The sequence below is a fragment of the Equus przewalskii genome, chromosome 19 (genome assembly GCF_037783145.1).
Source record: "Equus przewalskii isolate Varuska chromosome 19, EquPr2, whole genome shotgun sequence".
NCBI classification, from domain to species: domain Eukaryota; kingdom Metazoa; phylum Chordata; class Mammalia; order Perissodactyla; family Equidae; genus Equus; species Equus przewalskii.
The window spans coordinates 23,901,961-23,920,015 of NC_091849.1; the positions used below are offsets into that span (position 1 = coordinate 23,901,961).

The window sequence follows — 18,055 nt, forward strand, 5'->3', positions numbered from 1 at the left end:
AGCCTCATCCCTATTCCTAAACTTGAAAGAGCAGTAAATCTTTCCAGCTTCCCCACTAGGTCTGCATTTAGTCCAAGGAATCTAGGGGTGGCTTGGCCTTACTGTCGGCCGGAAGCAGCAGAAAACGGCTGACCATCTTGCTGAAGTAGGAACTGATTTTTGAACAATGGAGAGGGCTGTGATGATGGTACAATTACTATTTCTATTTTGTAAATTAGAAAATTTGGGCTCACAGTAATTAAATTGTCCAAGTTCTCCAGGCTGGTAAGTGACGAAGCAGGACACAAATTCATCTGTGAAACAGAGATAATATTTACCTCTTATCGTGAATTAGTCAGAATTTTTTAGTTGCAAACATGGGGCTTCCTTTCCTCTTACCTTGACCCAGGACTCAAGTGAGATTTGACACAGTGCTTCAATCTTTCCTTTTTTTCACCCAAATGATAATTATGGTGATCATTTGTTGAGCAGTTAGTATGCGGCAGTCGGGGCCAGGACCAGGATGGATCAAGTGAGGCTCTCTCCTAGGGAGAAAAAATTTAAGGGATTGTAAAAAATCAGTGATCAAGAAAAATACTATTTTAACGTAATATTTTAAAAAGAGATCACAACGCAAAAAACCCATGACGAAAAAATTACCAAAATGTTACATAAAGATGGAATCAGTATTACTGACCTTTGCCTCAGGCTGCACTATGGCTTGGCATGCCCCTGATGCCAGCTGACTATTTTAAGAATTTTAATTTGGGGGCAGCAGCCTTGCGTGTTTTCCATTCCCTTGTTGTTATTCTACAGGTAACCACAGCTGTACTTCCCATTGCCCCAGAGGAGGTTTATGGCCTTGGTCCACGAGTCTCCCAGGTTTTCCTCTTCCAAAAGCCTAAGAACGCATATGGTCTGAGGAGAAGGTGGAAGACACAAAAGGCCTTGGGGGGAAAAGCAGAGGGTCTTGAAGAAGCAGAAGGGCAAGTTGGACTTCCCATTCCCAACCAAAAAAAAGAGAAAGAAAGGTCTTTGGGTTCCAGAGCAGTTGCATTGGACCCAGCTTCATAGCAGAATCCCAGAGAAACAGCAAGATCTTGGAGGGGAAATTGCCATGTGTCACATTAAGATTCCCTGTGTCCAAAGTAAGGCAAAGAAGAATCTGGGAACCAGCAAACCTGAGCTGCCTTGCAGACCAGAATAGAGTGGACAAAGGGATGAAGACCGAATGACAAATAATCTCTACGTGCACACACACACACACATACACAGATACACACACAAACTGGAGTTGTGAGCCAAGGGTAGGAAGGGGCAGGAACACCCAAGAATGCCAGAGATTAAAATTTTCACCAGCCAGAAAGAATGGGGCCTCAGAGTATAAATGAAGTGATAGAAAATAAGGAAATATTTCTTGCTCACCTGAACTGTGAACAGAGATTCATACCTTCTACACATAAATTATCCCCTTTAATCAAAGGATGAATGTACATTATTATTCTTATTTTACAAATCAGAAAATTGGGGCTTAGAGAGACTAATCAAATTGTTCAATGTCTCCCAGCTAGTAAGTGACAGAGCAGAACATGAACTCATTTGTAAAACAGGGATAATGTTGACCTCTTAGAGTGTATTAGCTAGAATACTTTAGTTGTAAGACCAAAATCAGACTCCAAGTAGCTTCCACAAAATCTTTCTTGGATATGGTACTATAATTCATAAAGGTAGATCTGGATCCTGGGTTGAGATTAGGGGCTTAAGAAATGCTATCAACTCTCTCTCTTTTTTCCATTTCTCAGTCAGAATCTTTCTAGTCGTGCAAAGAAGATGGCCCTTGGCAGTTCCAGATTCACATCCTCTCAAGCAACTAACCGCAGGGCCGACTTTTCCGTAGCTCCAACAGAAAAGTTCTAGGGAACATTCTTATTGGCCTAGTGAGGATTACGTACCTATCTCTGAACCAATCACAGGGCATTTCAACTGGTCAGGTCTAGATCAGGGATGGACAAATGATGACCCTGGGCTGAATCCAGCCCAGTGTGGGTCCTATCTGGTCATGCTCATTCATTTACATTGTCTATGGCTGTTCTCACGCTATAAGAGCAGAGTCGGGTAGTTGTGCCAGAGACAGCATGTCTCACAAAGTCAAAAATATGTTCTAGTTGGTTCTTTACAGAAACAGTTTGCTGAGCCCTGGTCTAGATGGTCCAGCTACCCCTGTTGCAGAGCTTGACCTTCCTAAATGACCCTGAAAGTCTCAAAACAGAGCATTCAATTATCAGGAAAAGGAAAAAGGAAAAAGGAATGCCTGGCAGTAATACACGGCGAGTGTCTTCTACCTATGAGTTTTGTGATGGGTAAAGACACACATGATATAAATGTCTAAAACACAGTAGACACTTGATTTAGGTAATTTTCTCTCCCACTCACACTTAGTCTTTTATATTATGAATTTTTGGGGGGAGGACTAGGTAGGCATTGTAAATGGGGGCCAAAAATTATCTGCAAGAAATGAAAAGCAAGACAGCAGTTTTTTGACAAATATGGAATCCCTGTAAATAGTTTACAACATATCTTCTCTTCCTTACTGGCAACAGTTTCCATTCAATGAAAGACTAAAGAAAGGTATTTGAGGAAAAATGGAAGGGGAAAAATGTATAGAAAATAAATGCAAAAAAAAAAAGAAATCACCAGGGGCCAGCCCTGTGGCCTGGGGGTTAAGTTCTGCATGCTCTGCTTCAGCGGCCTGGGTTCATGGGTTCAGATCCCAGGCACCACTCATTGGCCATACTGTGGTGGTGACCACACACAAAATAGAGGAAGACTGGCACAGATGTTAGCTCAGAGTGAATCTTCCTCAACCAAAAAAAGAGGAAGATTGGCAATGGATGTTAGCTCAGGGCAAATCTAAGAAATCACCAAGACTCCCTTTCCCCCAGCCTGCGGGCTCTGAAATTCCGGCTGCGCCTATTTAGTTATAGTGGACTTAGAGTCTCCAAACTAATCTGCCTGGACAAAGCAGGGCTCCCCTGACTTTTGTTACTGGACTGCAGTTCTCTATGGCTCCCACTGTTCTCAAAGTCGAGGAGGGAAACACCATCCAGGGTCAATCATTGAGGAAGTGAGTCAGGGCCCCAGCCCACTTTCTCTTTCTATCTCTTTTCAAATTCCTTTGAAGCGCCATAGGCTTCACAAACCCATTCTTGCCTCACATTCTCTCCTCCTTGTTCCTAGACGTCATGGGAGAATCTGGTGCCACTCAGTTATGATACTAGACACAACAGGCCTACAGAACAGTTACATGGGGTCAGGGTCGGAATGTACTGGGTTTATCCTGGTTACTACTACATACTTAGCTGTGCCATTTAACTTCTCTAAACTTCTTGTAAGTGGGAATAATGACAAGAATGAGCTCATAGGTTGTTAGGACATTTTACTGAGATAATGTATTTAGAGACTTGATTTCTTATTGCTGATATGAGAAGCTTTGTCTCTGGTTAAAAGTGTTTCAGACTTCTATGATCAGCTGGAAGAATAATTCTGGACAATTCTGGCCTTTCCAAGCCCTCCAAGTGGGCAGTAGTCTTCCTCTCCACCTCATGACATGGCCAGCTTTGTCTGTGAGACTTGAAACCCTCAAATCCTTGCTTTGTCCTGCTTGGTTGTACTGTCTTGAGATCGACATTTTGAGCTTAAATAATGAGGCAGCCTTCTTTCATCTATCGAAATATAATGCACATTTTCTCCTAGACATTGAAGCAAAATTTTACTCCCCTAGTTATTTGAGTGCAGATGGTAGAAGAATTGAGTGAGAAAATGTTGTTCTACATATGGTGGGGGGAGGGGGAGGAAGGTTTGTGTGGAAACCCTTGCTTGGCACACTCTCTTTGTGTCTTTTCTATAGATTTGTGCCATTCTGAGTCAGCACTGATTACATGCACAATTATAGTAATCTGCAGGCAAGTGTTAATATTGCTAATGATATTGCTTTGCAGAGTGATTATCTAAGAGCCATTCTCAGCTGTTGCATCAGGATTACAGCATTTGTGTAACTTCACATTAAGCCAGTGGTGGAGAGGGCAGCACTTGTTCAGTCAAAAAGAGCTGTGGAAGAGGGCAGCCTGTAATTAGCTCAAACACGCTGTCAACAGGGGGCTGGCAGGCCTGGCTCACATGCTCACAGGCTCTAGGGTTAGTGATGACCTTTAACAGATGTAGAATCTCAATATAAAAACCCTTGAGTCCAGAGCACATAAAGGAATGAAGCTTTGTAGCTGGCTGCTTCATCTTTCCATCTTTGCTTGGAGAAGCATCTTCTAGGCTTGCAAAGGTCATTGTTGAGATCTCTCAAGGAACCAAACCAGCCAGCCCCATCTGTGATCTTGTGCTTGGGTATCCTTGGGGTCAATTTAACCCAAATCACTCACTTTCACCAGTCCTTTGACCATTTTCTTGACATTCTCCTTTTCACATTTTTGGAGAGGAAGGATTCCCCTCCACTCCCTGTGCCCGCAGTGATGAGATTATATTCATCAACTGTTCCTGACAGGGAAACTTCATCTTTCAATGTTTTGCCTAATATTTTTACCTTAATGGGTACACAGAGTAGTCTTCCAAACACAGAGGATCACTCCTAATATCCGAAGATCAGGTAACCTACTCAGGAGAGAGGTGTTCGCTGCTTACATGACTGGGTTCTTTGATATATTCCATTGACCCTCTCCCCCTCCTCTCCCCATCCTGCCCCCGCCAGCAAACCAAAGAAAGAACTAGCTTCTATGGATGCTTGACTTTTGATTGCTGGCTTGCTCAGGTTCACAGAAATGTTAAATGGCTCCCTATTGGCTACAACTGTTACCTCCAGCAGATTTATAACACACTACAAGATCATATTTGTAACACTCAGGAAATACAAAAGTCTTAACCAGGTGCTTCCTTATACAGGTCCTTTCTTCCAGCCAGACTGGCCTGGAGTCTTCCTAGCTCTTGTCTGTTCCACCCTCATTCCCAACTCTCCTTTCCACACTCCAAAACACTCTTCATCTTCAAGCACAGCTCAAAGCCCACCTCAAAGCCCATCTCTTACAGGAGGCAGTCTCTTTTCAAAATATTGACTATCCAGATGGAAGTGGTTGCTTCTCCTCAAGAAGCGAGACAACTGGCCTATCAGGAAAAGAGCGTCAGACCAAGAGTCAGAAGTGTTGGACTCAAATCCTAGCTTTGCTAATAACTCCCTGGGGGGCTATATTAGTTTCCTAGAACTGCTGTAAAAAAGAATCACAAACTGGGTGGCTTAAATGACAGAAATTTATTGTCTCACAGTTCTTGAGGCTATAAGTCTGAAATCAAAATGGCAGCAGGGTTGGTTACTTTTGAGAGCTGTGAGGAAGACTTTATTCCATGCTTCTCCCATAGCTTCTGGTGGTTTGCTGGCAGTACTTGGCATCCTTGGGCTTATAAAAGCATCACCCTGATCTCTGCCTTCATCTTTACATGTCATTTCCTATGTGCATGTCTGTCTCTGTGTTCAAATTTTTCCCTTTTATAAGGACACAAGCCATACTGGATTAGGGGTCCATCGTACTCCAATACGACCTTATCTTACCTAATTCCATCTATAATGGTATGCCCACCTGCATTGGTGAAGATAGTGATCTTCTTTATTCAGTCTACCAATTCAAATTCTAATCTCTTCCAGAAACACCCTCACAGACACATCCAGAAACAATGTTTTACCAGTTATCTGGGCATCCCTTAGCTCAGTCAAATTGGCACATAAAATTAACCATCACACTAATCGGGGAAATGACATCCCATTACTTTTGACATATTTTATGCATTAAAAGCATGTCACTAGGTGCAGACCACACTCATGGGAAGGGATTAGACAAGAGTGTGAATACCAGGAGGCAGGAACCACTGGAAGCCATATCTGAACCTGCTTACTACATCTGGCAAACTAGAGGGATCAGGGGTTCCTCGGAGGGATGACTGATTATGGGCCTGGGACAGAGAAGGTAGGAAATGAGCCTAGAACATCTCGTTGCGAAAATAAGTAAGGAAGTGCTCCAACAATGACAGGGGCATATCAAAGGAAACAAGAGTCAGCGTGAATGGGATTCCACCAACCAAATCTGGGACAACTTTGAGTTCCAAAATAATTAAGAACATACATCTAATAAATTACACCATTGGAAAAATGGGAATCCTTGAGTTCATACTGATAACACCTATAATATATCAGGGATATAGACTTGCTAAATGCACAGAGATAAGTAAGACCCATTCCCCATCCACCAGGAAGTCTGCAGTCTAGTGATGGTAGGGAAGATTTCAAAATCATACTATGTATTGGTTATCTATTGCTGTGTAACAAATTGCCCAAAACTTAGTGCAACAACAGTACTTATTTTGAAACAACAGGGCTCCTGCTTGCAGTAGAATGCTGATTGGTAAATGTGTAGGGAGGGCTGGAGTTAGAGAATCATCAATTTGCAACCATGATAGTAAAGATTGATTTGGCTAAGAATCATTGATGGATACTAAATCTAGGAAGAAATTGATGAGAGGCAGGACATTTGTATGGTCTTAAAGTGTCTCCTACAGATTGCTTATTAGTTGCAAGTGAAAAAATAGTAACTTTCCAGTAGAGAAACTAGACAACACTTTGACTGGGTGATCAAAATCACCAGTGAGGGGCGGATGGACATCGTGTGGCTCCAGATGTGATGTCCTGAGGACACAACATCACAAAAGTATTCCAGCCAAGAATGAATGACCCAAATCTAATTGTGAAGAAATAGCATGCAAACCCCAAATCAGGGACATTTTAAAGAAGAGAGTTTAGTTTTCAAAAAACGCCATAAATCGCAAAAGCTGAGGAAATGGCCAAGATTAAAGGAAACTAAGGAGATATGATGACTTAATATATAAAATCTATATATGATCCTAGACTAGACTCTATCCTGGGAGAAAAAATAACACTCCATATAGAGGACATTATGGGTCTCCTAATAAAGCTGGTAGATTAGATCAGCTGTTCTCAACAGGGAGCAATTTTGCGACCAGCATCTAGTGGATGGAGGCCAGGGATGTGGCTAACCATTCTGCAATACACAGGACAGCCCCCAAGCAACACAGAGTTATCTGGTTCAAATGTCAATAGTGCTGAGAAAACTTGGATTATATGAAAGTATTAGAATATATATGTATATATATTATATAATATAAATATAATCAATATTAAATTTACTGAACTACTATCATTATGTAAGAGAATATACTTACTCTTAGGAAATGCACATTAACATATTTAGAGGCAAAGGCCATGGTGTATGCAACTTATACAGAAATGGTACAGAATAATAGCATTATGTTATAGTCTATTATAATATACTATACTATATTACAGGGGCTGGTGAACTCTTTCTGTAAAGGGCCAGATAGTCAATGCCTTCAGCCCTGTGGGTCATACAACTCTGTCACTGTAGCACAAAAGCAGCCATAAACAAGATGTAAATGAAAAGCTTTAGCTGTTTCAATAAAACTTTATTTACAAAAACTGGCAGCCAGCCAGAAGTGGTCTGTGGGCCATAGACTGATAATTTGTTTTATTTTATATTATATTATATTGTATATTATAATGTGTTATGTTATAAAGAGAACATGAAAATGGAAAAAAATGCTGACAATAGGTGAATCTTGGTAAAGAAAGGGCATATAGATTTTTTTTGGTACTATTCTTGCAAATTTTCTGTAGAGGTGAAATTATTCCCTTACCTCTCTGCCCTGGGTCTAATCTGGGAGGCGAGTCCAAAATAATAAAATAAGTCCTGTGATAAAGATATACCCAAGGATTTTTGGAAGAAATGAGACATCAATTTCAGCCCGTGCAGAAATCTGGGCAAGCCTTCCCAAGGAGGCTTTGAAGGACCGCTAAGCTGAATCGTAAAGGGTGAGTAGGAGTTAGCAAAGTGTATCAATCAAGAGCTGGTTGAAGGTCAGAAACCACACCAGTCACGTTAACAGAGGCGGCAGATGGAGACAGTCAAGCCTTCAGGCAGTGCGCATCTCTCGTGCTCGTGCTGCGGTTCACGGAGTACCTGATATTGGCCCAGCAGTTCTCACCCATGCCACCAACCCTCACACCCTTCCTGGCATATGAATTAGGATCCTCATTTCATGGTTGGTGTGGTAGGCAGAATTCTAAATTGGACTCCAGGATTTCCTCCAGTCCACACCCCATATAATCCCTGGGACTAAGACTATGATGGATTTTACTCCTGTGACTAGATTACATGTCAAAGTTAACCTTAAAATATAAGGATTATCCAGATAGGCCTGACCTAATCACAGCAGCCTTTTAAAAACAGAGAGTTTTCTCTGGCTCATCACAGAAGGAGAAGTCAGAGATTTAAAACATGAGAAGGATTCAGCACACAGTTGCCGGCTTAAAGATGGAGAGATCATGTGGCAAGAAATATGGGTGGCCTCCTGGAGCCAAGGGTGGCCCCCAGCTGACAGCCAGCAAAGAAATGAAGACCCTAGTCCTAAAACCACAGGGAACTGAATTCTGCCAAAAACAAGAAAGAGCCTGGAAGAAGATTTTTCCCCAGAGCTTCTGGATGAGAACTGTCTGGCCTACACCTTGATTTCAGCCTTGTGATATTCTTAACAGAGAACCCAGCCATGCCATGCAGGACTTCCGATCTCTAGAACTGTAAACTAATAAATGGATGTTGTTTTCAGCTGTGAAGTTAGTGGTAATTTGTTATGCAGCAATAGCAAACTAATATAGCTGAGGAACCAGAGGCTCAAAAGAATTTAGTTTGTCTTCAAAGTCCAGCGACTTTTTTCAGTGCTATTTAGGATCTGGTCCTCAGACTGGTGCCAGCCCACGATCTGGCAACAAGGACACATTCATTCCACTCTCAAGGACCAGCCTGCAGTTTTTGTAGTTTTTTTCCTTTGTTTAGGTTTGTACTGATTATATATATTGAAATGTAATTCAAATCTACTGCATTTTTCTAACATTTAGTTTTACTGTATTTCACAAAAGTATTGGTCAATGATGGATACAAAATTCAAAAAAGGAGAAGACCCTGGCCCTTCACCACAGATATGCTACTTGCTCTAGACAATGCTGGTTCTTGTGAGAACTTAGGAAAAACGTCTTTCTGTGAGTCCAGAAAAGATGAATGGCCCTAAATGATATAAAAATGAGGATGGTAAAGAAAGTCCCTGCTCAAAAATCTATCTGCTGTGCTAAATATAGCTGATTTAGTGATTTTTTTTTTCACTTCAAACAACCTTTGGGAATAATTTTTTACCATTGTTTTCAGAGATGAACTTTGGATAAGGGATATGCTTGTCCTCAGTTTCCCAAATACATATGTGTTAGTTAACGGAACTCCTCAACAATTTCCCCCTTTCATCCTTTTTCAGAATCTAATACATTCAGGACCGCGGAAGTCGGGTTAAGCAGTTTATGATGTAAATGAGTAAATATACACAGAGGCATTTTTCCCTCAGGGCGTCATTTTGGAGGTGTCGGGCCTTTAGGATCCTACCAGGTACACACTCATGTAACCACAGCTATTGTGATCACAACAGCTTGGGGACAAGGCAGGGGCATCTTGGTGTACAGGTAAAAGCCAAAGCTGGCTTCAGGAACCACTTTCCACAGCCTATAGGCTCTTCTGTCTTCCAGGTGGCTTTGACCCGGGTCTCTAATCAGTTTCCTCAAACGCAATGAGTAAAAGGGTCAGCAGTCTTATCTCCCTTTGGATGAACTCATGCAAGAGTCTGGCTCTCATCCTAACCAGAGCTATTATGGTGAGGAGTTAAACGTTTCCCTCCCTTCTAGATGAATAATCGTTTGGAATGCTTCCTCCTGGGAACACTCAAGGGAAAGTTGACTCAAGCTGAACCTTGAGATTCTTAATGAGGGGCAATTTTCTGTCACTTTGTATAGACTCTCATGGGTGGCATGAAGCTGGTCATTTTCTGGCAAAAGAGCAGAGAGAAGTTTCAGGTAGAAACCAAAGGGCTGGAAGGACTAAGAAGGTAAAGTTAAATGCCCTGCCCCAAGCCGTTTTTTCAAAACAGACTGCCCTTCTGTTTCTTATTTGTTCTTCCTTCCAGCAGTCACTGCACCCAACTACTTTTAAAAAGCTTGAGCCTGGGAGAGGTAGGTCTTCAGGGAGAGAGAGGTAGATGGGCAGAGAAAGTAGGTTCAAAGAGAGAAGCCAGAGGGCCTGCCCCCGTGGCTGAGTGGTTAAGTTCACGCGCTCCGCTGAAGGCGGCCCAGTGTTCCGTTGGTTCAAATCCTGGGGGCGGACATGGTACTGCTCATCAAACCACGCTGAAACAGCGTCCCACAGGCCACAACTAGAAGGTACCCACAACGAAGAATATAGAACTATGTACTGGGGGGCTCTGGGGAGAAAAAGGAAAAAAAATAAAATCTTTAAAAAAAAAAAAAAGAGAGAAGCCAGGAGGTGGAGGAGGAGGCAGAAAGGATGTGCACTTACAGCTCTTTCCCCAGCCTGGAATCCCCTCTCCTGGTGGAGGGGGCCCTTCACACCCAGGGTCTCCTCTCCTCAACCTTTCTTCACCTCAACCCATATCCCTCTTCCCTGGCATCTAGTTAATTCATTTGCCACCTCCTCCTTTAAGCAAGTTTTGAGGTGAGCCAGAGCAGGTGAACCAGAAAAAGGGAACTAATTAACATTCCCATTATAGGCACTAGAAAGCCACTGGTTACACTTTAGTCACTTACCCTTTTCAGCTGCAAAAGGTCAATGGCACCTTGGATGGCATGGGTGGTGTTTGGAAAATGGAAGGGAGAAACCACTCTAGAGAAATGGAAATAAGAGAAGAGAAGGGAAGTTTGCCTGGGATGAAAACCAGATACCCTGGAGGATTGAGGATGACCTGAAGGGAAATATTTTTCAATAAATGTGTATGCATTAACAAATTATCATAGCTCTTTTTAATATTTTTGTCCTTTAACCTTTATACTAGAGTTAAGTAATTAACACACCACCATATTACCAGATGAAGAGTATGCTGAATCTGACTACATGCTTACCCTTACCAGTGTGTTGTATGCTTTCACGTTACTAATTAGCATCCTTTCATGTCAGCTTGAAAAGCTCCTTTCAGCATTTCTTACAAGACAGGTCTAGTGGTGATGAACTCCCTCAGCTTTTCTTTGTTAGAGAAAGTCTTTATCCCACCTCCATTTCTGAAGGACATCTTTGCTGGTAAAGTATTCTTGGTTGTCAGTTTTTTTCTTTCAGCACCTTGAATATATCATCCCACACTCTCCTGGCCTGCGAAGTCTCTGCTGAGATGGTGATAATGTGACGTGATGGAGGTGCTAGCTAGTGCTATAGCGGTAATCATTTTGCAATACATAAAGTGTATCAAATCAACACATTATACACCTTAAACTTACACAATGTTATATGTCAATTATATCTCAATAAAGCTGGAACTAAGTATTTTCCAATAAACGATCAGAACTTAAGTAAACGAACTGAGGTTCAATGTTACGTTGGTATCTTCCTGAGTTTGCACATACACAATCAGGGAAATAACCTATTCCAGGGATGACAGAGTTAAAAGGAACGCTTGAGGCTATTAAGACACTTGATGGAGGCAGGAGAATGTCTGATTTTCTAGTACTCTTTTTAATACTTACAAAAAGAGAGTGAGAAATTACAAAACGCAAACCCAAATGAAAGATTCTGTAAATCTGTTTAATCCAATTAAACTTACGGTTTAAAAATATGTAAGTATAACTGGTTACCTGGTCTGCAAATATTTGCTTTGATTTGCTGTTGTATCAACTTTGAAGTTTTGTTACTTTAAAAGAAAGCTGACATTATCCTTTTGAGACACATATTGAAATATTTACAGAAGATATGATATCTAGACTGGATTTGCTTCAGATTAATTTGCAAAGGGGTACAGAGCAAACCAGTTTGGCCATGAGTTCATATTGCTGAAGCTGGGTGATAGGTGCACATGAGGGTTATTTATTATGTTATTTTCTGCACAAGTGTCCCATAACAATGCTATTTTATATAAAGAAAGAAAAGAAAACTAACTTCTTGGCAAAAAAAAATCTGACTACTAGTGATCTATCCTAAGAGGAGAAAACACAGCAGATGTCTATGAAAAAAGATGCTTACTATAGGACTATTTATAATAGGGAAAACCTCCCCAAAACCTAAATGCCCAATAGTAAGGAAATGTCTAATAATTTATGGTAAAGTCAATGTGATCAGTATAATGCAGGCATTGGAAAATAATGCTTTCAAAAGCTATGTAATAAAATAAGAAGGAGCTAACTATAAAAAAGTAAAAAACCAAGATATAATACTCTATAAGTAGGTCAATTTCAATTTTATTTAAATCATATTTATGTAAATAAATGCATGGGGACAAACTAGGAAAAAATTCACCAAAGCGTTAAAAGTAAGTACAGTTGGTAAGATTCTGCATGATTTTTTACTTTCTTTTAAATTTTCCCTCATTCCTTTCATATATTCTGCCAAGACCATGAGGGCTTTATAAACAGGGGAACAAGAAGTATTATTTTATAAAGGAAGACAACAAGGCCTATCACCCAACATGTGAAAGGAGAGCATTGCAATACAACTCTGAATTGTGGGTAGTTTTGTGTAGAAGTTGGGAAACCCAAGAGTTAATTTGAAATAGAAACTTGCAGCTGAAGTGTTTAAGGAAAAATGTGATGTTTGTCTTCTCTCTACCTTAAGCACATTACCAGAACTCTTCAATGTGGAATATGCAAGGCCAGCAAGTGCCTTTCCCCAAATGGGGCTCAGGGCAGAGATAATTCTGGCTCTCAACCAGCACTCCTGGGGTAGGCTGAATAAAGAAAGTGCCCCCCCATCCTAATCCCCAGAACATGTGAATATGTCACCTTATTTGGCAAAAGGGACTTTGTAGATGTGTTTAAGTCAAGGAATTTGACATGGGGAGATTATTCTGGAGTGTCTGGGTGGGCCAAATCTAATCATATGGACTCTAAAAATCAGAAGCAGCATAAGAGTGGATCAGAAAGAGGCAATGCAAGGGCTCAACCCACTGTTGCTGACTTTGAAGATGGAGGAAGTTGAGGGTGGGGTGCTTGAGCTAAGGAATGTGGTGTTCTAGAAGCTGCAAACAGCTAGCAAGGAGAGAGGACTTCAGTCCTACAACTGCAAGGAACGGAAATCTGCCAACAACCTGATGAGCAAAGAAATGGATCCTCCCCTAGAGGGTCCAGGAAGGAACACGGCCCTCTCGATGCCTTGATTCTGGCTGTTTGAGGCCTAGGTCAGACTTCTGAATCTACACAACTGTAACACAGTAAATTTGTGTTGTTTAAACTGCTAAGTTCGTGGTAATTTATTAGGAAAACAATAGAAAACTAATACAACTTCCTTTTCCTTTGTTGTTGTTAGTGCTGTCGATTCCGACTCCTAGTGACTCTGGGTGGGAGCTTCCACTGAAAACTGTCCACCTTGGGTAGCTCTGCTGGTGCTCGAAATAGCAGTGCTTAGCTTTCAGCATCACAGCAACACGCAGCTGTCACAGTATGACAACCAACAGATGGGTGGTGTGGTTTCCTGACCAGAAACGAACCCGGGCCATGGTGGTGAGAGCACCCAATCTTAACCACTAGATCACCAGGGCTTCCATTGTATTGAAATTTTATCTTGGCTGCCAATTAAGGCTTTTCCCTTTGTGGGAGGTTTGTTTGACAGTTTTTAGCAGACAGAAGTCTCAGGCTTGAAGGGAGCCAGCTTCTCAAAGAGTAAAGAAAGATATAATTTAAGGAAGAAGACAGCTGGATAACCAGAGACACCAAGGCCTGGCATATGATTTTTGTCCCTAAATCTTGCAGCAAGCTGAGTCCCCTTGCTCCCTAGCTGAGTGGACCCGGGACAGCAGGCTTCAGCAGTCTCACTCACCACAGGGAGGGCACACTCCTTTAATCTACTCTACCTCCACACAACATTTCCCACCTCACACCCCTAGACCTTGCCAGTGGCCTGAGGCACTAGACTCGGCCCTTCTGGGCTCTGCCCCAGGAGCAGGACAGGTTTAACGCCTGTTTTTAAGCCTTCATCATGACTTTTTATTCCCTTCAGCAAGCATTCATCATGCACTGGTGGTCTAGAATATTTCCTAAAGTCTCCTGGTCATAGGCACCACCTAAAGCACTTTTCATAAGCACTTGACCATCCTCTGGAGGGTTTCATAGGTCTGGATGGAGCCTAGAATACTTTTATTTATTTTTTTTATTATTTTATTTATTCATTTATTTATTTTGAGGAAGACTAGCCCTGAGCTAACATCTGTACCCATCTTCCTCTACTTTATACGTGGGATGCCTGCCACAGCATGGCTTGCCAAGCGGTGCACAGGTCTGCACCCAGGGTCCGAACCGGTGAACCCCACACTGCGGAAGCAGAGCACACAAACGTAACTGCTGCGCCACCGGGCTGGCCCCTAGAATCTTTATTTTTAACAAGTGTCCCAAGCAATCCTAATGATCTGACAAATTTAGGAAACGCTGATCTAAAGGTGAACAATACAAGGTTCCCAAAGGCGTTCACAATCTGTGGGCAAAAGAGATAGACCCACAGTTACCTCCTCCTGGTATTCACACCTTTGAGGAATCCTTTCTATATTGCACCATGCTTGGTCTGTGTGACGGAAAGAATGATGGCGTGTCATTTTGAGGTTAGGTTGTAAAAGACACATGACTTGTACCCTGGGCAAACTTTCTTGCTCTTGGATCACTTGCTCGGGGGAAGCCAGCTGCCCCGTCATGAGCAGCCCTATGGAGAGGCCCACATAGCAAGAACTGAAGCCTCCTGCTAATAGCCACGTGAGTGAGCTTGGAAACAGATTTCTAGCCCTGGTCAAGCCTTGGGCTGGCTGCAGCCCAGATCAAGAGTGTGGCTGCAACCTCATGAGAAACCCTGAGCCGAAACTACCCAGCAAAGAGGCTCCCAAACTCCTGTGAGATAATAAAAGTTACTAAGGTGGGGTAATTTGTTATGCAGCAAAAGATAATACACCATACAAGGTACTAAGTGCTTCACGAGATTATGGGCCTGGAGAGGTCATCGGTAAGACCTATTATGTCCTGATAAAGGTACCTGGTAAAGGGGGCTGAAATCCAGCCCAAGCTCTAACTCTCAAGCCATGGGAGGCAACACAGGTCTGTGTGTGGCCACAGAAATGGAGCACTTTCTCCTAATTCCCACAGGGTACTCTGTGGATTAGTGGTAGCTCTGGTGGAGAGATCCTAGCCCAAGTGGTACCTCTCTGCTTATATCTCTCTTCCAGACCCTAGAGCAGCCCCCTTAAGAGAGAGAGTGGAGAAAAGTAAAATAAGAGGTCAAATGTGGTAGGTAAGGGTGATGAAAGGTGTTCCTATCAGGTCCCAGAGTCACTGTAAATAGATTGCCCACTGTCTTAGTCTGCTTGAGTAGTCTGTCAAAACAAAGTACCATACACTTTGGTGGCTTGGACAACAGAAATTTACTTCTCACAGTTCCAGAGGCTGGAAAGTCCAAGATCCTGGTTGGTTTCTGATGTGAACTCTCTTCCCGAGTAGCAGGCAGCCACCTTCTCTGTGTCCTCACAGGCTGGAGAGAGAGAGGCCATGCTCTCTGGTGTCTCTTTTTTATTATTATTATTTTATTGAGTTCATAAGAGTTCATAACATTGTGAAATTTCAGTTACACATTATTGTTTGTCAGTCACTGTATATATGTGCCCCTTTACCCCTTCTGGCCACTCCCCATGCCCCTTCCTCTCTGTAACCACCAATCTGTTCTGTCTATGTGTTTGTTTATCTTCCACATGAGTGAAATCATGTGGTGTTTATCTTTCTCTGTCTGGCTTATTTTGCTTAACACAATACCCTCAAGGTCCACCCATGTTGCAAATGGGACAATTTTGTCTTTTTCATGGCTGAGCAGTACCCATGTATATACACCACATCTTTATCTATTCATCTGTTGATGGGCACTTGGGTTGATTCCATGTCTTGGCTATAGTGAATAATGCTGCAATGAACATAGGGGTGCATAAGTCTCTGAACTGTTGATTTCAAGTTCTTTGGATAAATACCCAGTAGTGGGTTAGCTGGGTCATATGGTATTTCCATTTTTAATTTTTTAAGTAATCTCCATACTGTTTCCCACAGTGGCTGCATCAGTTTGCATTCCCACCAGGAGTGTATGAGGGTTCCCTTTTCTCCACATCCTCTCCAACTTTTGTTATTTTTTGTCTTGGTAATATAGCCATTCTAATAGGTGCAAGGTGATATCTCATTGTAGTTTTGATTTGCATTTCCCTAGTGATTAGTGATGTTGAAGATCTTTTCACGTGCTTGTTGGCCATCTGTAAATCTTCTTTGGAAAAATGTCTGTTCATATCCTCTGCCCATTTTTTGATCGGGTTGTTTGTTTTTTTGTTGTTGAGTTACATGAGTTTATATATTTTGGAGATTAACCCCTTCTTGGACATATGATTTGCAAATATTTTCTCCCAGTTGATGGGTTGTCTTTTCATTTTGTTAATGGCTCCCTTTGCCTTGCAGAAGCTCTTTAGTCTGATGAAGTCTCATTTTTAATTTTTTTCTTCTGTTTTCCTTGCTCGAGTAGACATGGTATCCAAAAAGATGCTTCTAAGACTGATGTCAAAGAATGTACTGACTGCATTTTCTTCTAGGAGTTTTATGGTTTCACATCTTTCCTTCAAGTCTTTAATCCATTTTGAGTTAACTTTTGCGTATGGTGTAAGATAATGGTCTACTTTCATTCTTTTGCATATGGCTGTCCTGTTTTCCCAACACCATTTATTGAAGAGACTTCCCTTTCTCTACTGTATGTTCTCGACTCCTTTGTTGAATATTAGCTGTCCATAGATGTGTGGTTTCATTTCTGGGCTTTCAATTCTGTTCAATTGATCTGTGTGACTGTTTTTATAGGAATCCCATGCTGTTTTGATTACTAAAGCTTTGTAGTACATTTTGAAGTCAGAGATTGTGATGCCTCCAACTTTGTTCTCTTTTCCCAGGACTGCTTTAGCTATTTGGGGTCTTTTGTTGCACTACATGAATTTTAGGCTTCTTTGTTCTATTTCCATGAAGAATGTCAATGGGATTCTGATTGGGATTGTACTGAATCTGTAGATTGTTTTAGGTAGTATGAACACTTTAAATATGTTTATTCTTCCAAGTCACACGCATGGAATATCATTTCATTTCTATATGTCATCATCAATTTCTTTCAGTAATGTCATAGTTTTCATTGCATAGGTCTTTCACCTGGGTTAAGTTTATTCCTAGATATTTTATTATTTTTGTTGTGATTGTAAATGGGATTGTATTCTTGAGTTCTCTTTCTGTTAGTTTGTTATTAGAGTATAGAAACACAACTGATGTTTTCTAAGATGATTTTGTACCCTCTAACTTTGCTGTAGTTGTTGAATATTTCTAATCATTTTCCAATGAATTCTTTAGGGCCTTCTATATCTAGAATCATCTCATGTGCAAGCAGCAAGGTTTTCACTTCTTCTTTGCCAATCTGCATACTTTTTATTTCTTTTTATTGCCTAATTGTTCTGGCCAAAACCTCCAGTACTATGTTGAGTAAGAGTGGCAAGAGTGCTCACCCTTGTCTTGTTCCTGTTCTCAGAGGAAGAGCTTTCAATTTTTCACCATTGAATATGATGGTGGCTGTGGGTTTGTCATTTATGGCCTTTATTATGTTGAGGTACTTTCCTTCTATACCCATTTTATTGACAGTTTTTATCATAAATGGATGTTGAATCTTGTCAAGTGCTTTCTCTGCCTCTATTGCGATGGCCTTGTGGTTTTTATTGCTCATTTTGTTAATGTGGTGTATCACATTGACGATTTGTGGATGTTGAACCATCCCTGCAGCCCTCATATAAATCCCACTTAACCACGGTGTATGATCCTTTTAATGTACTGCTTTATTTGGTTTGCCAATATTTTGTTGAGGATTTTTTG

At 41.4% G+C, this 18,055-nt stretch overlaps 1 pseudogene; it reads right to left on the reverse strand.

Moving 5' to 3' along the window:
• Positions 1–378: 378 nt before the first annotated feature.
• Positions 379–18,055, reverse strand: part of LOC103556171 (histone H2B type 1-A-like) — a 41,888-nt pseudogene continuing 24,211 nt past the window's right edge.